This window comes from Triticum urartu, chromosome 3A, assembly GCF_056163025.1.
Source record: "Triticum urartu cultivar PI428250 chromosome 3A, HENAU_Tu73, whole genome shotgun sequence".
In the NCBI taxonomy this organism is placed as follows: Eukaryota; Viridiplantae; Streptophyta; class Magnoliopsida; order Poales; family Poaceae; genus Triticum; species Triticum urartu.
In genome coordinates, this window is record NC_141875.1 from 361,366,947 (window position 1) to 361,383,465 (window position 16,519).

Sequence of the window (16,519 nt, forward strand, 5' to 3'; positions counted from 1 at the left end):
ATTGAGTTTCCCCTTTGAAGTTATCTTATCGGATTGAGTCTTTAAAGATTTGAGAACACTTGATGTATGTCTTGCCGTGCTTATCTGTGGTGACAATGGGATACCACATGATTCACTTGATGTATGATTTGGTGATCAACTTGCGGGTTCCGCCCATGAACCTATGCATAGGGGTTGGCACACGTTTTCGTCGTGATTCTCCGGTAGAACTTTGGGGCACTCTTTGAGGTCATATGTGTTGGTTGAATAGATGAATCTAAGATTGTGTGATGCATATCGTATAATCATACCCACAGATACTTGAGGTGACATTGGAGTAACTAGGTGACATTAGGGTTTTGGTTGATATGTGTCTTAAGGTGTTATTCTAGTATGAACTCTAGGGCTGTTTGTGACACTTATAGGAATAGCACAACGCGGATTGATTGGAAAGAATAATTGTCGGTGTCAAAACTGGCGGATCTCGGGTAGGGAGTCCCAACTGTGCGTCTAGGATAATTGCTAACAGGAGGCAGGGGACACGATGTTTACCCAGGTTCGGGCCCTCTTGATGGAGGTAATACCCTACGTCCTGCTTGATTGATATTGATGATATGAGTATTACAAGAGTTGATCTACCACGAGATCGTAGAGGCTAAAACCCTAGAAGCTAGCCTATGGTATGATTGTTGTATATAATCTATCAACTAGCCTGGCCTCGGTTTATATAATGCACCAGAGGCCTAGGATAACAAGAGTCCTAGCCGAATACGCCGGTGGAGAGGAGTCTTTGTCTTGATCACCAAGTCTTGTGGAATTTTCCATGTATGCGGCAGCTGTCCGAACTGGCCCATGAGTATACGGCCATGGGGGTCCTCGTCCCAATCTAACAGATCGGGAGACGACGTGGTGAGTACCCCCTAGTCCAGGACACCGTCAATAACTTTGAGGTGGTTTCGTACCTACCATAATCTCTTCGTTCGTTCTCCGCTATTAGTGACTTTGGAGTGACTCTTTGTTGCATGTTGAGGGATAGTTATGTGATCCAATTATGTTAGTATTGTTGAGGGAACTTACACTAGTGAAAGTATGAGCCCTAGGCCTTGTTTCCTATCATTGCAATACCGTTTATGCTCACTTTTATCACTTGCTACCTTGCCGTTTTTATATTTTCAGATTACAAAAACTATTATCTACTATCCATATACCACTTGTATCACCATCTCTTCACCGAACTAGTGCACCTATACAATTTACCATTGTACTGGGTGTGTTGAGGACACAAGAGATTCTTTGTTGTTTGGTTGCAGGGTTGCTTGAGAGAGACCATCTTCATCCTACGTCTCCTACGGATTGATAAACCTTAGGTCATCCACTTGAGGAAAATTTTCTACTGTCCTACAAACCTCTACACTTGGAGGCCCAACAACGTCTACAAGAACAAGGTTGTGTAGTAGACATCAAGCTCTTTTCTGGAGCTGTTGCCGGGGAGGTTAGCACTTGAAGGTATATCTTTAGATCTTGCAATTGAGTCTTTTAGTTTCTTGTTTTATCACTAGTTTAGTTTATAAAAGAAAACTATAAAAAATGGAATTGAGTTTGTCTCATACGCTTCACCTTTTTAATATCTTTCGTGAGTATGATGGAAAGGATATTTGTGCTCAAGTGCTAGAAGAAGAAATCTATAAAATGTTTGGCACTAAATATTTGAATGATGAGCATGTTTGCAATGTTGTTAGTATGAATTCCTTGAATATCCATGATGCTAATGATATGCAAAGCCACAAGCTTGGGGAAGCTATGTTTGATGAAGATGATATTTTTTGTCTCCCAAGTTTTGATGAGAAAATTTGTTATGATGAAAGCATGCCTCCTATCTATGATGATTATTGTGATGACACATATGCTTTAAAGAATAATAATAACAATGAAACTTGTCATCTTGATTTTAATTTTCAATCCCATGATAGTTACTCTGTTGATTTTGCTCCCACTACTATTAATGAGAAGAATTTTGCTTGTGTGGAGAGTAATAAAATTTCTATGCTTATAGATCATGAAAAGAATGCTTTAGGTTCTGGTTATATTGTTGAATTCATTCATGATGCTACTGAAAATTATTATGAGGGAGGAATATATGCTTGTAGGAATTGCAGTAATATCAAGTTCCCTCTCTATGTGCTTAAAGTTTTAAAGTTATGCTTGTTTTGCCTTCCTATGCTAGTTGATTATTGCTCCCATAAGTTGTTTGCTCATAAAATCCCTATGCATAGTAAGTGGGTTAGACTTAAATGTATTAGCAATATTCTTCATGATGCTCTCTTTATGTTTCAATTCTTATCTTTTATGTGAGCATCATTGAAATCATCATGCCTAGCTAGGGGCGTTAAACGATAGCGCTTGTTGGGAGGCAACCCAATTTTACTTTAGTTGCTTTATTTTTGTTCCTGATTGGTAACAAATAATTCATCTAGCCTCTGTTTAGATGTGGTTTTATGCTTTTAATTAGTGTTTGTGCCAAGTAGAACCTTTGGGAAGACTTGGGTGAAGTCTTTATGATCATGCTGTAAAAAACAGAAACTTTAGCGCTCACGAGAATTGCTGCCATTTTTATTTGGAGAGTGCTATTTAGTTAATTCTTTTTGAAGATGATTAATAGATAAATTCCTCAGGTCCATAAATTTATTTGAGAATTTTATGAGTTCCAGAAGTATACGTTTGATCCAGATTACTACATACTATTCTGTTTTTGACAGATTCTGTTTTTCATGTGTTGTTTACTTATTTTGATGAATCTATGGATAGTAAAATATTTTATAAATCATAGATAAGTTGGAATACAGTAGGTTTAACACCAATATAAATAAAAAATTAGTTCATTACAGTACCTTATGATGGTGATTTGCTTTCTTATACTAACGGAGCTTACGAGTTTTCTGTTAAGTTTTGTGTTGTGAAGTTTTCAAGTTTTGGGTAAAGATTCGATGGACTACGGAATAAAGATTGGCAAGAGCCTAATCTTGGGAATTCCCAAGGTAATATTCAAGGATAGCCAAGAGCCTAATCTTGGGGATGCCCCGAAAGGCATCCCCTCTGTCGTCTTCGTTCATCGGTAACTTTACTTGGAGCTATATTTTTATTCACCACATGATATGTGTTTTGCTTGGAGCGTCAATTTATTTTGTCAGGATTTGCTTTATGTTATTTAGAACAATGTTTTGCATCTTTTATTTCAATAAAAGTGGCATTGATAGCCTTTACTATGCCTATTTTAAAAGTCCACATGTTGCTGTTTGAAAGCAGAAAGTTTACCACTGTTGCAATAATTCCCTAGAAAAGTCAGAATGTGATAAAATGTTGAAACCTTTTGCATATTGAGCTCTGATAAATTTAATAAAATTGGAATTTTCTTTCATAATTTTTGGAGCTAGGGAAGTATAGATGTTGCTGCATTCTTTACAGACTGTCCTGTTTAGGCATATTGCTGTTATGTTTGCATTGTTTGCATATGTTTGCTTCTTTAATGATTCTATTTGAGGATAGGACTATTAAAAATGCAGAGGCATTTAGTATGCAATGTTGAAAAATAATTTTAGTGATTTGCTACAGTAGAGTATGATAAGGTTTTTGCAATGTGTTATGCTAACTTATCTCACGAGTCCTTGTTGAGTTTTGTGTGGATGAAGCTTTTGAGATTTAGGGACACCGTGATATGAGAGGAATTAAGGAGACACAAAAGCTCAAGCTTGGGGATGCCCAAGGAATCCCAAGATAATATTTCAAGAAGTCTCAAGCGTCTAAGCTTGGGGATGCCCCAGTTGGCATCCCACCTTTCTTCTTCAACAACTACCGGTTAGTATCGGTTGATCCTAAGTTTTTGCTTCTTCATATGATGTTTGCTATTCTTAGATGTCATTTTATTTTGCTTTGCTTGCTGTTTGAATAAATTATCAAGATCTGAAATTATTAAATGAGAGAGAGTCTTCACATAGTTGCATAATTATTCGACTACTCATTGATCTTCACTTATATCTTTCGGAGTAGTTTGTCATTTGCTCTAGTGCTTCACTTATATCTTTTAGAGCATGGTGGTAGTTTTATTTTGAAGAAATAGATGAACTCTCATGCTTCACTTAGATTATTTTTGAGAGTCTTAAATAGCATGGTAATTTTCTTAAAATCCTAATATGCTAGGTATTCGAGATTAGTAAAACTTTCTTATGAGTGTTTTGAATACTAAGAGAAGTTTGATGCTTGATGATTGTTTTGAGATATGGAGGTAATAATATCAAAGTCGTGCTAGTTGAGTAGTTGTGAATTTGAGAAATGCTTGTGTTGAAGTTTGCAAGTCCCGTAGCATCCACGTATGGTAAACGTTGTGTAACAAATTTGAAACATGAGGTGTTATTTGATTGTCCTCCGTATGAGTGGCGGTCGGGGACGAGCGATGGTCCTTTCCTACCAATCTATCCCCCTAGGAGCATGCGCATAGTGCCGAGGTTTTTGATGACTTGTAGATTTTTGCAATAAGTATGTGAGTCCTTTATGACTAATGTTGAGTCCGTGGATTATACGCACTCTCACCCTTCCATCCTTGCTAGCCTCTTCGGTACCGTGCATTGCCCTTTCTCACATTGAGAGTTGGTGCAAACTTCACCGGTGCATCCAAACCCCATGATATGATACGCTCTTTCACACATAAACCTCCTTATATCTTCCTCAAAACAGCCACCATACCTACCTATTATGGCATTTCCATAGCCATTCCGAGATATATTGCCATGCAACTTTCCACCGTTCCGTTTATTATGACACGCATCATCATTGTCATATTGCTTTGCATGATCATGTAGTTGACATCGTATTTGTGGCAAAGCCACCGTTCATAATTTTTCATACATGTCACTCTTGATTCATCGCAATCCCGGTACACCGTCGGAGGCATTCATATAGAGTCATACTTTGTTCTAGTATCGAGTTGTAATCATTGAGTTGTAAATAAATAGAAGTGTGATGTTCATCATTTTCTAGAGCATTGTCCCAAGTGAGGAATAAAAAAAGAGAAAGGCCATAAAAAAAGAGAAGGCCCCCAAAAAAGAGAAAGGCCATAAAAAAGAGAAGGCCCAAAAAATGAAAATGAGAGAAAAAGAGAGAAGGGACAATGCTACTATCCTTTGCCACACTTGTGCTTCAAAGTAACACCATAATCTTCATAATAGAGAGTCTCTCATGTTATCACTTTCATATACTAGTGGGAAATTTTCATTATAGAACTTGGCTTGTATATTCCAACAATGGGCCTCCTCAAGTGCCCTAGGTCTTCGTGAGCAAGCAAGTTGGATGCACACCCACTTAGTTTCTTTCGTTGAGCTTTCATACATTTATAGCTCTAGTGCATTCGTTGCATGGCAATCCCTACTCCTTGCATTAACATCAATCGATGGGCATCTCCATAGCCCATGGATTAGCCTCGTTGATGTGAGACTTTCTCCTTTTTGTCTTCTCCACATAACCCCCCTCATTATATTCTATTCCACCCATAGTGCTATGTCCATGGCTCGCGCTCATATATTGCGTGAAAGTTTATAGGTTTGAGATTACTAAAGTATGAAACAATTGCTTGGCTTGTCATCGGGGTTGTGCATGATGAGAGCATTCTTGTGTGACGAAAATGGAGCATGACCAAACTATATGATTTTTTTAGGGATGAACTTTCTTTGGCCATGTTATTTTGAGAAGACATGATTGCTTAGTTAGTATGCTTGAAGTATTATTATTTTTATGTCAGTATGAACTTTTGTCTTGAATCTTATGGATCTGAATATTCATGCCACAATTAAGAAGAATTACATTGAAATTATGCCAAGTAGCATTCCACATCAAAAACTCCGTTTTTATCATTTACCTACTCGAGGACGAGCAGGAATTAAGCTTGGGGATGCTGATACGTCTCCAACGCATCTATAATTTTTGATTGCTCCATGCTATATTATCTACTGTTTTGGATGTTTATGGGCTTTATTATACACTTTTATATTATTTTAGGGACTAACCTATTAACCCAGAGCCCAGTGCCAGTTTCTGTTTTTACCTTGTTTTAGGGTTTTGAAGAAAAGGAAAATCAAACGGAGTCCAATTGACCTGAAACTTCACGGAACTCATTTTTGGAAGGAAAGAAGCCCAGAAGACTTGAAGTGCACGTAAGGGAAGCTTCGAGGAGGCCATGAGGTAGGGGGGCGCGCCCACCCCCTAGGGCGCGCCCTCCACCCTCGTGGGCCCCTCGTGGCCCCCTGACGTATTTCTTCCGCCCATATATCTCCATATACCCTAAAACTATCGAGGAGCACAATAGATCGGGAGTTCCGCCGCCAGAAGCCTCCGTAGCCACCGAAAGCCAATCTAGACCCGTTCCGGCACCCTGCCAGAGGGGACAATCCCTCTCCGGTGGCCATCTTCATCATCCCGGTGCTCTCCATGATGAGGAGGGAGTAGTTCTCCCTCGGGGCTGAGGGTATGTACCATTAGCTATGTGTTTGATCTCTCTCTCTCTCTCTCTCTCTCTCGTGTTCTTGAGGTGATACGATCTTGATGTATCGCGAGCTTTGATATTATAGTTGGATCTTATGTTTCTCCTCCCCCTCTACTCTCTTGTAATGAATTGAGTTTCCCCTTTGAAGTTATCTTATCGGATTGAGTCTTTAAAGATTTGAGAACACTTGATGTATGTCTTGCCGTGCGTATCTGTGGTGACAATGGGATACCGCGTGATTCACTTGATGTATGTTTTGGTGATCAACTTGCGGGTTCCGCCCATGAACCTATGCATAGGGGTTGGCACACGTTTTCGTTGTGATTCTTCGGTGGAACTTTGGGCCACTCTTTGAGGTCATATGTGTTGGTTGAATAGATGAATCTAAGATTGTGTGATGCATATCGTATAATCATACCCACGGATACTTGAGGTGACATTGGAGTATCTAGGTGACATTAGGGTTTTGGTTGATATGTGTCTTAAGGTGTTATTCTAGTACGAACTCTAGGGCTGTTTGTGACACTTATAGGAATAGCCCAACGGATTGATTGGAAAGAATAACTTTGAGGTGGTTTCGTACCCTACCATAATCTCTTCGTTCGTTCTCCGCTATTAGTGACTTTGGAGTGACTCTTTGTTGCATGTTGAGGGATAGTTATGTGATCCAATTATGTTAGTATTGTTGAGGGAACTTACACTAGTGAAAGTATGAACCCTAGGCCTTGTTTCCTATCTTTGCAATACCATTTATGCTCACTTTTATCACTTGCTACCTTGCTGTTTTTATATTTTCAGATTACAAAAACTATTATCTACTATCCATATGCCACTTGTATCACCATCTCTTCGCCGAACTAGTACACCTATACAATTTACCATTGTACTGGGTGTGTTGGGGACACAAGAGATTCTTTGTTGTTTGGTTGCAGGGTTGCTCGAGAGAGACCATCTTGATCCTACGCCTCCTACGGATTGATAAACCTTAGGTCATCCACTTGAGGGAAATTTGCTACTGTCCTACAAACCTCTGCACTTGGAGGCCCAACAACGTCTACAAGAATAAGGTTGTGTAGTAGACATCAAGACTCCAAAAGTCCATCTGCATGGAGTTTCTTCATGCGTTTGACACCAATGTGACCAAGGCGGCAGTGCCACAAGTATGTGGGACTATCATTATCAACCTTACATCTTTTGGCATTCACACTATGAATATGTGTAACATCACGCTCGAGATTAAATAAGAATAAACCATTAACCAGCGAGGCATGACCATAAAACATGTCTCTCATATAAATAGAACAACCATTATTCTCAGATTTAAATGAGTAGCCATCTCGCATTAAACGAGATCCAGATACAATGTTCATGCTCAAAGCTGGTACTAAATAACAATTATTGAGGTTTAAAACTAATCATGTAGGTAAATGTAGAGGTACAGTGTCGACGGCGATCACATCGACCTTGGAACCATTCCCGACGTGCATCATCACCTCGTCCTTCGCCAGTCTCCGCTTATTGCGCAGCTCCTATTTTGAGTTACAAATATGAGCAACTGCACCGGTATCAAATACCCAGGAGCTACTACGAGCGCTGGCTAGGTACACATCAATAACATGTATATCACATATACCTTTGGTATTGCTGGCCTTCTTATCCGCTAAGTACTTGGGGGCAGTTCCACTTCAAGTGACCGTTTCCCTTGCAATAAAAGCACTCAGTCTCAGGCTTGGGTCCATGCTTTGGCTTCTTCCCGACAACTGGCTTACCAGGCGCGGCAACTCCCTTGCCGTCCTTCTTGAAGTTCTTCTTACCCTTGCCTTTCTTGAACTTAGTGGTTTGATCTCCACCTCCACTGATTTCAGCATTGAATATACCTCAGGAATGGTCTTTTCCATCCCCTTCATATTGAAGTTCATACAAAGCTCTTGTAGCTAGGTGGGAGCGACTGAAGGATTTTGTCAACGACCGCATCATCCGGGAGATTAACTCCCAGCTGGGATAAGCGGTTGTGCAACCCAGACATTTTGAGTATGTGCTTGCTGACAGAACTATTCTCCTCCATCTTAAAATTGTAGAACTTGTCGGAGACTTCATATCTCTTGACCCGGGCATGAGCTTGGAAAACCATTTTCAGATCTTGGAACATCTCATATGCTCCGTGCTGCTCAAAACGCTTTTGGAGCCCCGGTTCTAAGCTGTAAAGCATGCCGCACTGAACCATGGAGTAATCATCACTACATGACTGCCAGGCGTTCATAACGTCTTGAGTTGCTGGGAAAACAGGTGCATCACCTAGCGGTGCTTCAAGGACCCTTTTCATCGAATCTGATCTGACTAAAGTGGGAGAGACAGACACCCGCTAGCCACCTTATGCAACTAGTGCATGTCAGTCGGTGGAACCTGTCTCACGTAAGTGTATGTGTAAGGTCGGTCCGAGCCGCTTCATCCCACGATGCCGCTGAATCAAGATAAGACTAGTAACGGCAAGTAAATTGACAAAATTGACACCCACAACAACTTGTGTTCTACTCGTGCATAGAAACAACGCATAGACCTAGCTCATGATGCCACTGTTGGGGATCGTAGCAGAAATTTAAAATTTTCTACGCATCACCAAGATCAATCTATGGAGTCATCTAGCAACGAGAGAGAGAGGAGTGCATCTACATACCCTTGTAGATCGCGAGCGGAAGCGTTCAAGAGAACGGGGTTGATGGAGTCGTACTCATCGTGATCCAATTCACCGATGATCCTAGCGCTGAACGGACGGCACCTCCGCGTTCAACACACGTACGGAGAGGAGACGTCTCCTCCTTATTGATCCAGCAAGGGGGGAGGAGAAGTTGATGGAGATCCAGCAGCACGACAGCATGGTGGTGGAAGCAGCGGGATTCCATCAGGGCTTCGCCAAGCGCTACTAGAGGAGGAAGAGGTGTCATGGGAGGGAGAGGGAGGCGCCAGGGCTTAGGGTGCGGCTGCCCACCCTCCCCTCCACTATATATAGGGGCTAGGGGGGGCGCATGCCCCCTTGGAGATCCCATCTAGAGGGGGCGGCCCCTTGGGGGGCAACGACCCCCTTAGGGTTTCCAACCAGGGGGGCGCATGCCCCCTCGGGGGGCAACAGCCCCCTAGGGTTTCCAACCCTAGGCGCCTTGGGCCCTTGGGTGGGGCGCACCATCCCACCAGGGGCTGGTTCCCACGCCACTTCAGCCCATGGGCCCCTCCGGGATAGGTGGCCCCACCCGGTGGACCCCCAGGACCCTTCCGATGGTCCCGGTACAATACCGGTGACCCCTGAAACTCTCCCGGTGGCCGAAACTGGACTTCCTATATATAAATCTTTACCTCCGGACCATGCTGGAACTCCTCGTGATGTCCGAGATCTCATATGGGACTCCGAACAACTTTCGGTTAACCACATACTAATATCTCTACAACTCTAGCATCACCGAACCTTAAGTGTGTAGACCCTACGGGTTCGGGAGACACGTAGACATGACCGAGACAACTCTCCGGTCAATAACCAACAGCGGGATCTGGATACCCATGTTGGCTCCCACATGCTCCACGATAATCTCATCGGATGAACCACGATGTCGAGGATTCAATCAATCCCGTATACAATTCCCTTTGTCTATCAGCACGATACTTGCCCGAGATTCGATCGTCGGTATACCGATACCTTGTTCAATCTCGTTACGGCAAGTCTCTTTACTCGTTCCCATAACACATCATCCCGTGAAAAACTCCTTGATCACATTGAGCTCATTAGGATGATGTCCTACCGAGTGGGCCCAGAGATACCTCTTCGTCATACAGAGTGACAAATCCCAGTCTTGATTCGTGCCAACCCAACAGATACTTTCGGGGATAACCGTAGTGTACCTTTATAGCCACCTAGTTACGTTGTGACGTTTGGCACACCCAAAGTACCCATACGGTATCGGGAGTTGCACAATCTCATGGTCTAAGGAAAGGATACTCGACATTAGAAAAGCTTTAGCAGACGAACTACACGATCTTGTGCTATGCTTAGGATTGGGTCTTGTCCATCATATCATTATCCTAATGATGTGATCCCGTTATCAATGGCATCCTATGTCCATGGTTAGGAAACCGTAACCATCTATTGATCAACGAGCTAGTCAACTAGAGGCTCACTAGGGACATGTTGTGGTCTATGTATTCACACATGTATTACGATTTCCGGATAACACAATTATAGCATGAACAATAGAAAATTATCATGAACAAGGAAATATAATAATAACCATTTTATTATTGCCTCTAGGGCATATTTCCAACATCTACGTGTGAAGCGGAGTACATAGCTGCTTTGGAAGCAGCAAATGAAGGAGTCTGGATGAAGGAGTTCATATCCGATCTAGGTGTCATACCTAGTGCATCGGGTCCAATGAAAATCTTTTGTGATAATACTAGTACAGTTGCCTTGGCAAAGGAATCCAGATTTCACAAGAGAACCAAACACATCAAGAGACGCTTCAATTCCATCCAGGATCAAGTCCAGGTGGGAGACATAGAATTTGCAAGATACGTACGGATCTCAATGTTGCAGACCCGTTGACTAAGCCACTCTCATGAGCAAAATATGATTAGTACCAAGGCTCCATGGGTGTTAGAATCATTACTGTGTAATCTAGATTCTTCACTCTAGTGCAAGTGGGAGACTGAAGGAAATATGCCCTAGAGGCAATAATAAAGTTATTATTTATTTCCTTATTTCCTTATTTCATGATAAATGTTTATTATTCATGCTAGAATTGTATTAACCGGAAACATAATACATGTGTGAATACATAGACAAACAGAGTGTCACTAGTATGCCTCTACTTGACTAGCTCGTTGATCAAAGATGGTTAAGTTTCCTAACCATAGACATGAGTTGTCATTTGATAAACGGGATCACATCATTAGGAGAATGATATGATTTACTTGACCCATTCCATTAGCTTAGCACTTGATTGTTTTAGTTTACTGCTATTGCTTTCTTCATGACTTATACATGTTCCTATGACTATGAGATTATGCAACTCCCGATTACCGGAGGAACACTTTGTGTGCTACCAAACGTCACAACGTAACTGGGTGACTATAAAGGTGCTCTATAGGTGTCTCCGATGGTACTTGTTTAGTTGGCATAGATCGAGATTAGGATTTGTCACTCCGATTATCGGAGAGGTATCTCTGGGCCCTGTTGGTAATGCATATCACTATAAGCCTGGCAAGCAATGCAACTAATGAGTTAATTGCGGGATGATGCATTACAGAAACGAGTAAAGAGACTTGCCGATAACGAGATTGAACTAGGTATTGAGATACCGACGATCGAATCTCGGGCAAGTAACATACCGATGACAAAGGGAACAACGTATGTTGTTATGCGGTTTGACCGATAAAGATCTTCCTAGAATATGTAGGAGCCAATATGAACATCCAGGTTCCGCTATTGGTTATTGAATGGAGACGTGTCTTGGTCATGTCTACATAGTTCTCGAACCCGTAGGGTCCGCACGCTTAATGTTCGGTGACGATCGGTATTATGAGTTTATGTGCTTTGATGTACCAAAGGTAGTTTGGAGTCCCGGATGAGATCGGGGATATGACGAGGAGTCTCAAAATGGTCGATACGTAAAGATCGATATATTGGACGACTATATTCGGACATCGGAAAGGTTCCGAGTGATTCGGGTATTTTTCGGAGTACCGGTGAGTTACGGGAATACAGGAAGAAGTATTGGGCCTCAATGGGCCAAGTGGTGGAAGAGAGGAGGCAGGGCGCGCGCCCCTAGCCCAAACCGAATTGGACTAGGGGGGCAGCCCCCCTTTCCTCCCTCTCCTTCCTTCTCCCCTTCCCCCTTCCTTTCCTCCTCCTAGTAGGAGTAGGCAAGGGGAGTCCTACTCCTACTAGGAGGAGGACTCCTCCTCCTGGCGCGCCCTACAGGGCCGGCCGGCCTCCCCCTTGCTCCTTTATATATGGGGGTAGGGGGTACCCTAGGACACACAAGTTGATCATTGATCCCTTAGCCGTGTGCGGTGCCCCCCTCCACCATAATCCACCTCGATCATATCGTAGCGGTGCTTAGGAGAAGCACTGCGTCGGTAGCAATATCATCACCGTCATCACGCCGTCGTGCTAAAGAAACTCTCCCATGAAGCTCTACTGGATCAGAGTTCGTGGGACATCATCGAGCTGAACGTGTGCTGAACTCGGAGGTGTCGTGCGTTCGGTACTTGGATCGGTCGGATCATGAAGACGTTCGACTACATCAACCGCGTTCTCATAACGCTTCCGCTTACGGTCTACGAGGGTACATGGACGATACTATTCCCTCTCGTTGCTATGCATCACCATGATCTTGCGTGTGCGTAGGATTTTTTTTTGAAATTACTATGTTCCCCAACAGCAAGCACACATTAAACGTAGTATGATCAAACACATGATCACTCAAAGTATCTCACGAGCATAACACAAATGTAGCATGGGTAGCAACAACCAAACCAAGACAAAGTAGCAAGTAGCAAGGCAAATGAACCCAGCAAAGGCAAAAGGCACTCTCTCTCGAAGCCCTATGTTCTATACACTTTCTCCCCCTTTGGCAACAAGTTAGCAAAAAGTTCGAAAACGTATAGTGCTATACGACACTCTAAGCATGGAGAGGAGTTGTGACACCCCAAATTCGATCATACACTAATCATACACACAAACGTGTATGATCAAGATCAGGGACTTACAGGAAGATATCACAACACAACTCTAGACACAAATCAAAATAATACAAGCTTTATATTACAAGCCAGGGGCTTCGAGGGCTCGAATACATAAGCTCGAAGCACAAGCGTCAACGGAAGAAACAATATCTGAGTATAGACTTAAGTTAAACAAGACTGCCTTAAGAAGGCTAGCACAAAAGCAACAATGACCGAAGGGGCAAGGCCTCCTGCCTGGGACCTCCTAACTACTCCTAGTCGTCGGTGGTATCCATGTAGCAGTAGATGACTAGGTAGCATTTGACTGCTGGGATCCACCACCTGATCGCAGCAACTGGGTATAGGGGAAAAGAGGTAGCAAAGCAATCATGAGTACTCATCCAAAGTACTCGCAAGACTTACATTGGATCTATACTAAGTATGCATTAGTATTAAATGGAGTGAGCTGTATCCGTGGACTGAATTGCAGAATGCCAGAAGAGAGGGGAAAGCCTAGCCTATCAAAGACTAGCATCTTGCAACATTCAGAAGAGTAAAGAATAGCATATTATAATTAACAAGCATGTTGTAGCATTAACGCCCAGGGATCCTTCCTCGACTCCCTGCGAGAAAGCAATCCCGGAGCCAACATATCCATCACATGTCTCAAGTAACCAGTTCTAGTTATAATAGATCAGGATACCAGTTTGAACGTCCATTACCATGGACACGGTATTCGAATAGATAACTTCCCTGCAAGGGTGCACCATGTTACCCAACACGCTTGATTACTCTGGCCAGACACACCTTTCTGGGTCAATGCCCGACCTCCAAAGATCAACACGTCGCAGCCCTACCAAAGCTTAGTAGAGAGGTCCCCGCCGGTCTACATCCTAAGCACTTCGGGGTCTTAGGCCCATCACCCGTTGCACTTCGGGTCATTATGAGTAGGGTGGATACCAGCACCACCTCAAATGGTCAGCACGATCCGACCATGCCGCAATCCTGAACCAGACGTCTGACAAAGATTCGGCTGATACTACGACCCCGAGGCCCATAACTATTCCCGCTAGGTGGTTAGTGCGTAAAGGCTAGTGGCCAACTCAGAACAAATACCCAAACCTTTAGTGTATTAGGAGCTCGCGAAGACGAGCAGAGACTCACGGTCGATGTGACCTCATCGCCCCGTCTTGTGGACTTACGGCAAGGGCCCAAAACGCCCGGTCGTGCCACGTAATTATCTCGCGGGTGCTCTCTGGGCCTGCTCGACTTTTACATCAACTCGCGGGTACCCCTCAGGGCTGACCCGACTTCAACAATGGTCTCAAGTAAAGTCCAGGTAACTGTGTGTCCATAACATCAAGGGGGAATCCCCAAGGAATCACCCTCGATGGATTCGATTCGATGTAATCATCAAGGTGAACATATGAGGAATCACCCTCGAGGTTCACACTTGAGGTGTTGCACGACAGAGTCATATCAGGAGTGGTGAAGGAGAAATCACCCTCGATGGCCATGATCGAGTAGCAACACTACAGAGTTAACAACAAGAGTGCGTTATGAGGTATCACCCTCAGCACTCGATGGTAGCTCTGCACAGTCGTACAACTAGGGGGTGTGAAGTGATGTGTCGGTCTCTGGTCATCGATCACGTTGATCGAGTCGTCGATGATGAAGAAGGGGCAACAAGGACAAGGTGGGGGTCACTGATGGGTCACTATCCTGAAGGAAATATGCCCTAGAGGCAATAATAAAGTTGTTATTTATATTTCCTTATATCATGATAAATTTTTATTATTCATGCTAGAATTGTATTAACCGGAAACTTGATACATGTGTGGATACATAGACAAAACACCATGTCCCTAGTAAGCCTCTACTAGACTAGCTCATTAATCAAAGATGGTTAAGTTTCCTAACCATGGACATGTGTTGTCATTTGATGAACGGGATCACATCATTTGGAGAATGATGTGATGGACAAGACCCATCCGTTAGCTTAGCATAATGATCGTTAAGTTTTATTGTTATTGCTTTCTTCATGTCATATACATATTCCTTTGACTATGCGATTATGCAACTCCCGGATACCGGAGGAATACCTTGTGTGCTATCAAACGTCACATTGTAACTGGGTGATTATAAAGATGCTCTACAGGTATCTCCAAAGGTGTTTATTGGGTTGGCATAGATCGAGATTAGGATTTGTGACTCCGAGTATCGGAGAGGTATCTCTGGGCCCTCTCGGCAATACACATCATGATAAGCCTTGCAATCAATGTGACTAATGAGCTAGTTATGAGATGATGTATTACAAAACGAGTAAAGAGTCTTGCCGGTAATGAGATTGAACTAGGTATTAAGATACCCACGATCGAATCTCGGGCAAGTAACATACCGATGACAAAGGGAATAACATATGTTGTCATTACGGTACGACCGATAAATATCTTCGTAGAATATGTGCGAACCAATATGAGCATCCAGGTTCCATTGTTGGTTATTGACCACAGAGGTGTCTTGGTCATGTCTACATAGTTCTCGAACCCGTAGGGTCCGCACGCTTAACGTACGATAACGATTTTGTATTATATGAGGTATGTTATTTGCTCACCGAATGTTGTTCGGAGTCCCGGATGAGATCACGGACATGACGAGTAGTCTCGAAATGGTTGAGAGGTAAAGATTCATATATTGGACAATGATATTCGGACATCGGAAGTGTTCCGGGCGTACCGGGTACATATCGGGTCGCCGAAAGGGGTTCCGCGCATCCCCCTGGCAACTACATGGGCCTAATGGGCCAAGAAGGGGACAGACCAGCCCCTAGGGGGCCGGTGTGCCCCATGTAGGCCGAAATAAGGGAAAAGGAAAGAGGGGAAGTGAGAAAGGAAGGGGAGCAATTCGGCCTGCCCCTTCCTTCTCTCCTTCCTCCTTGTTCCTTCCCCCTCCAGATGAATATGGAAGGGGGGAGGCTGAATTGGGAGGCGGCCAAGTAGGATTCCTCCTACTTGGGGTGCCCCCTTGGCTGCCTCTCCTCCCCTCCAACCTATATATATGAGGGGTGTCGGTGTCAAAACAGGCCGATCTCGGGTAGGGGGCCCCGAACTGTGTGTCTGAGGATCGAAGGTAACATGAGGCAGGGGACATGATGTTTACCCAGGTTCGGGCCCTCTTAATGGAGGTAATACCCTACTCCTACTTGATTGACTTTGATGAGTATAGGGGTTACAAGAGTTGGTCTACCTCAAGATCGTAATGGCTAAACCCTAGATGTCTAACCTGTATGATTGTGATTGA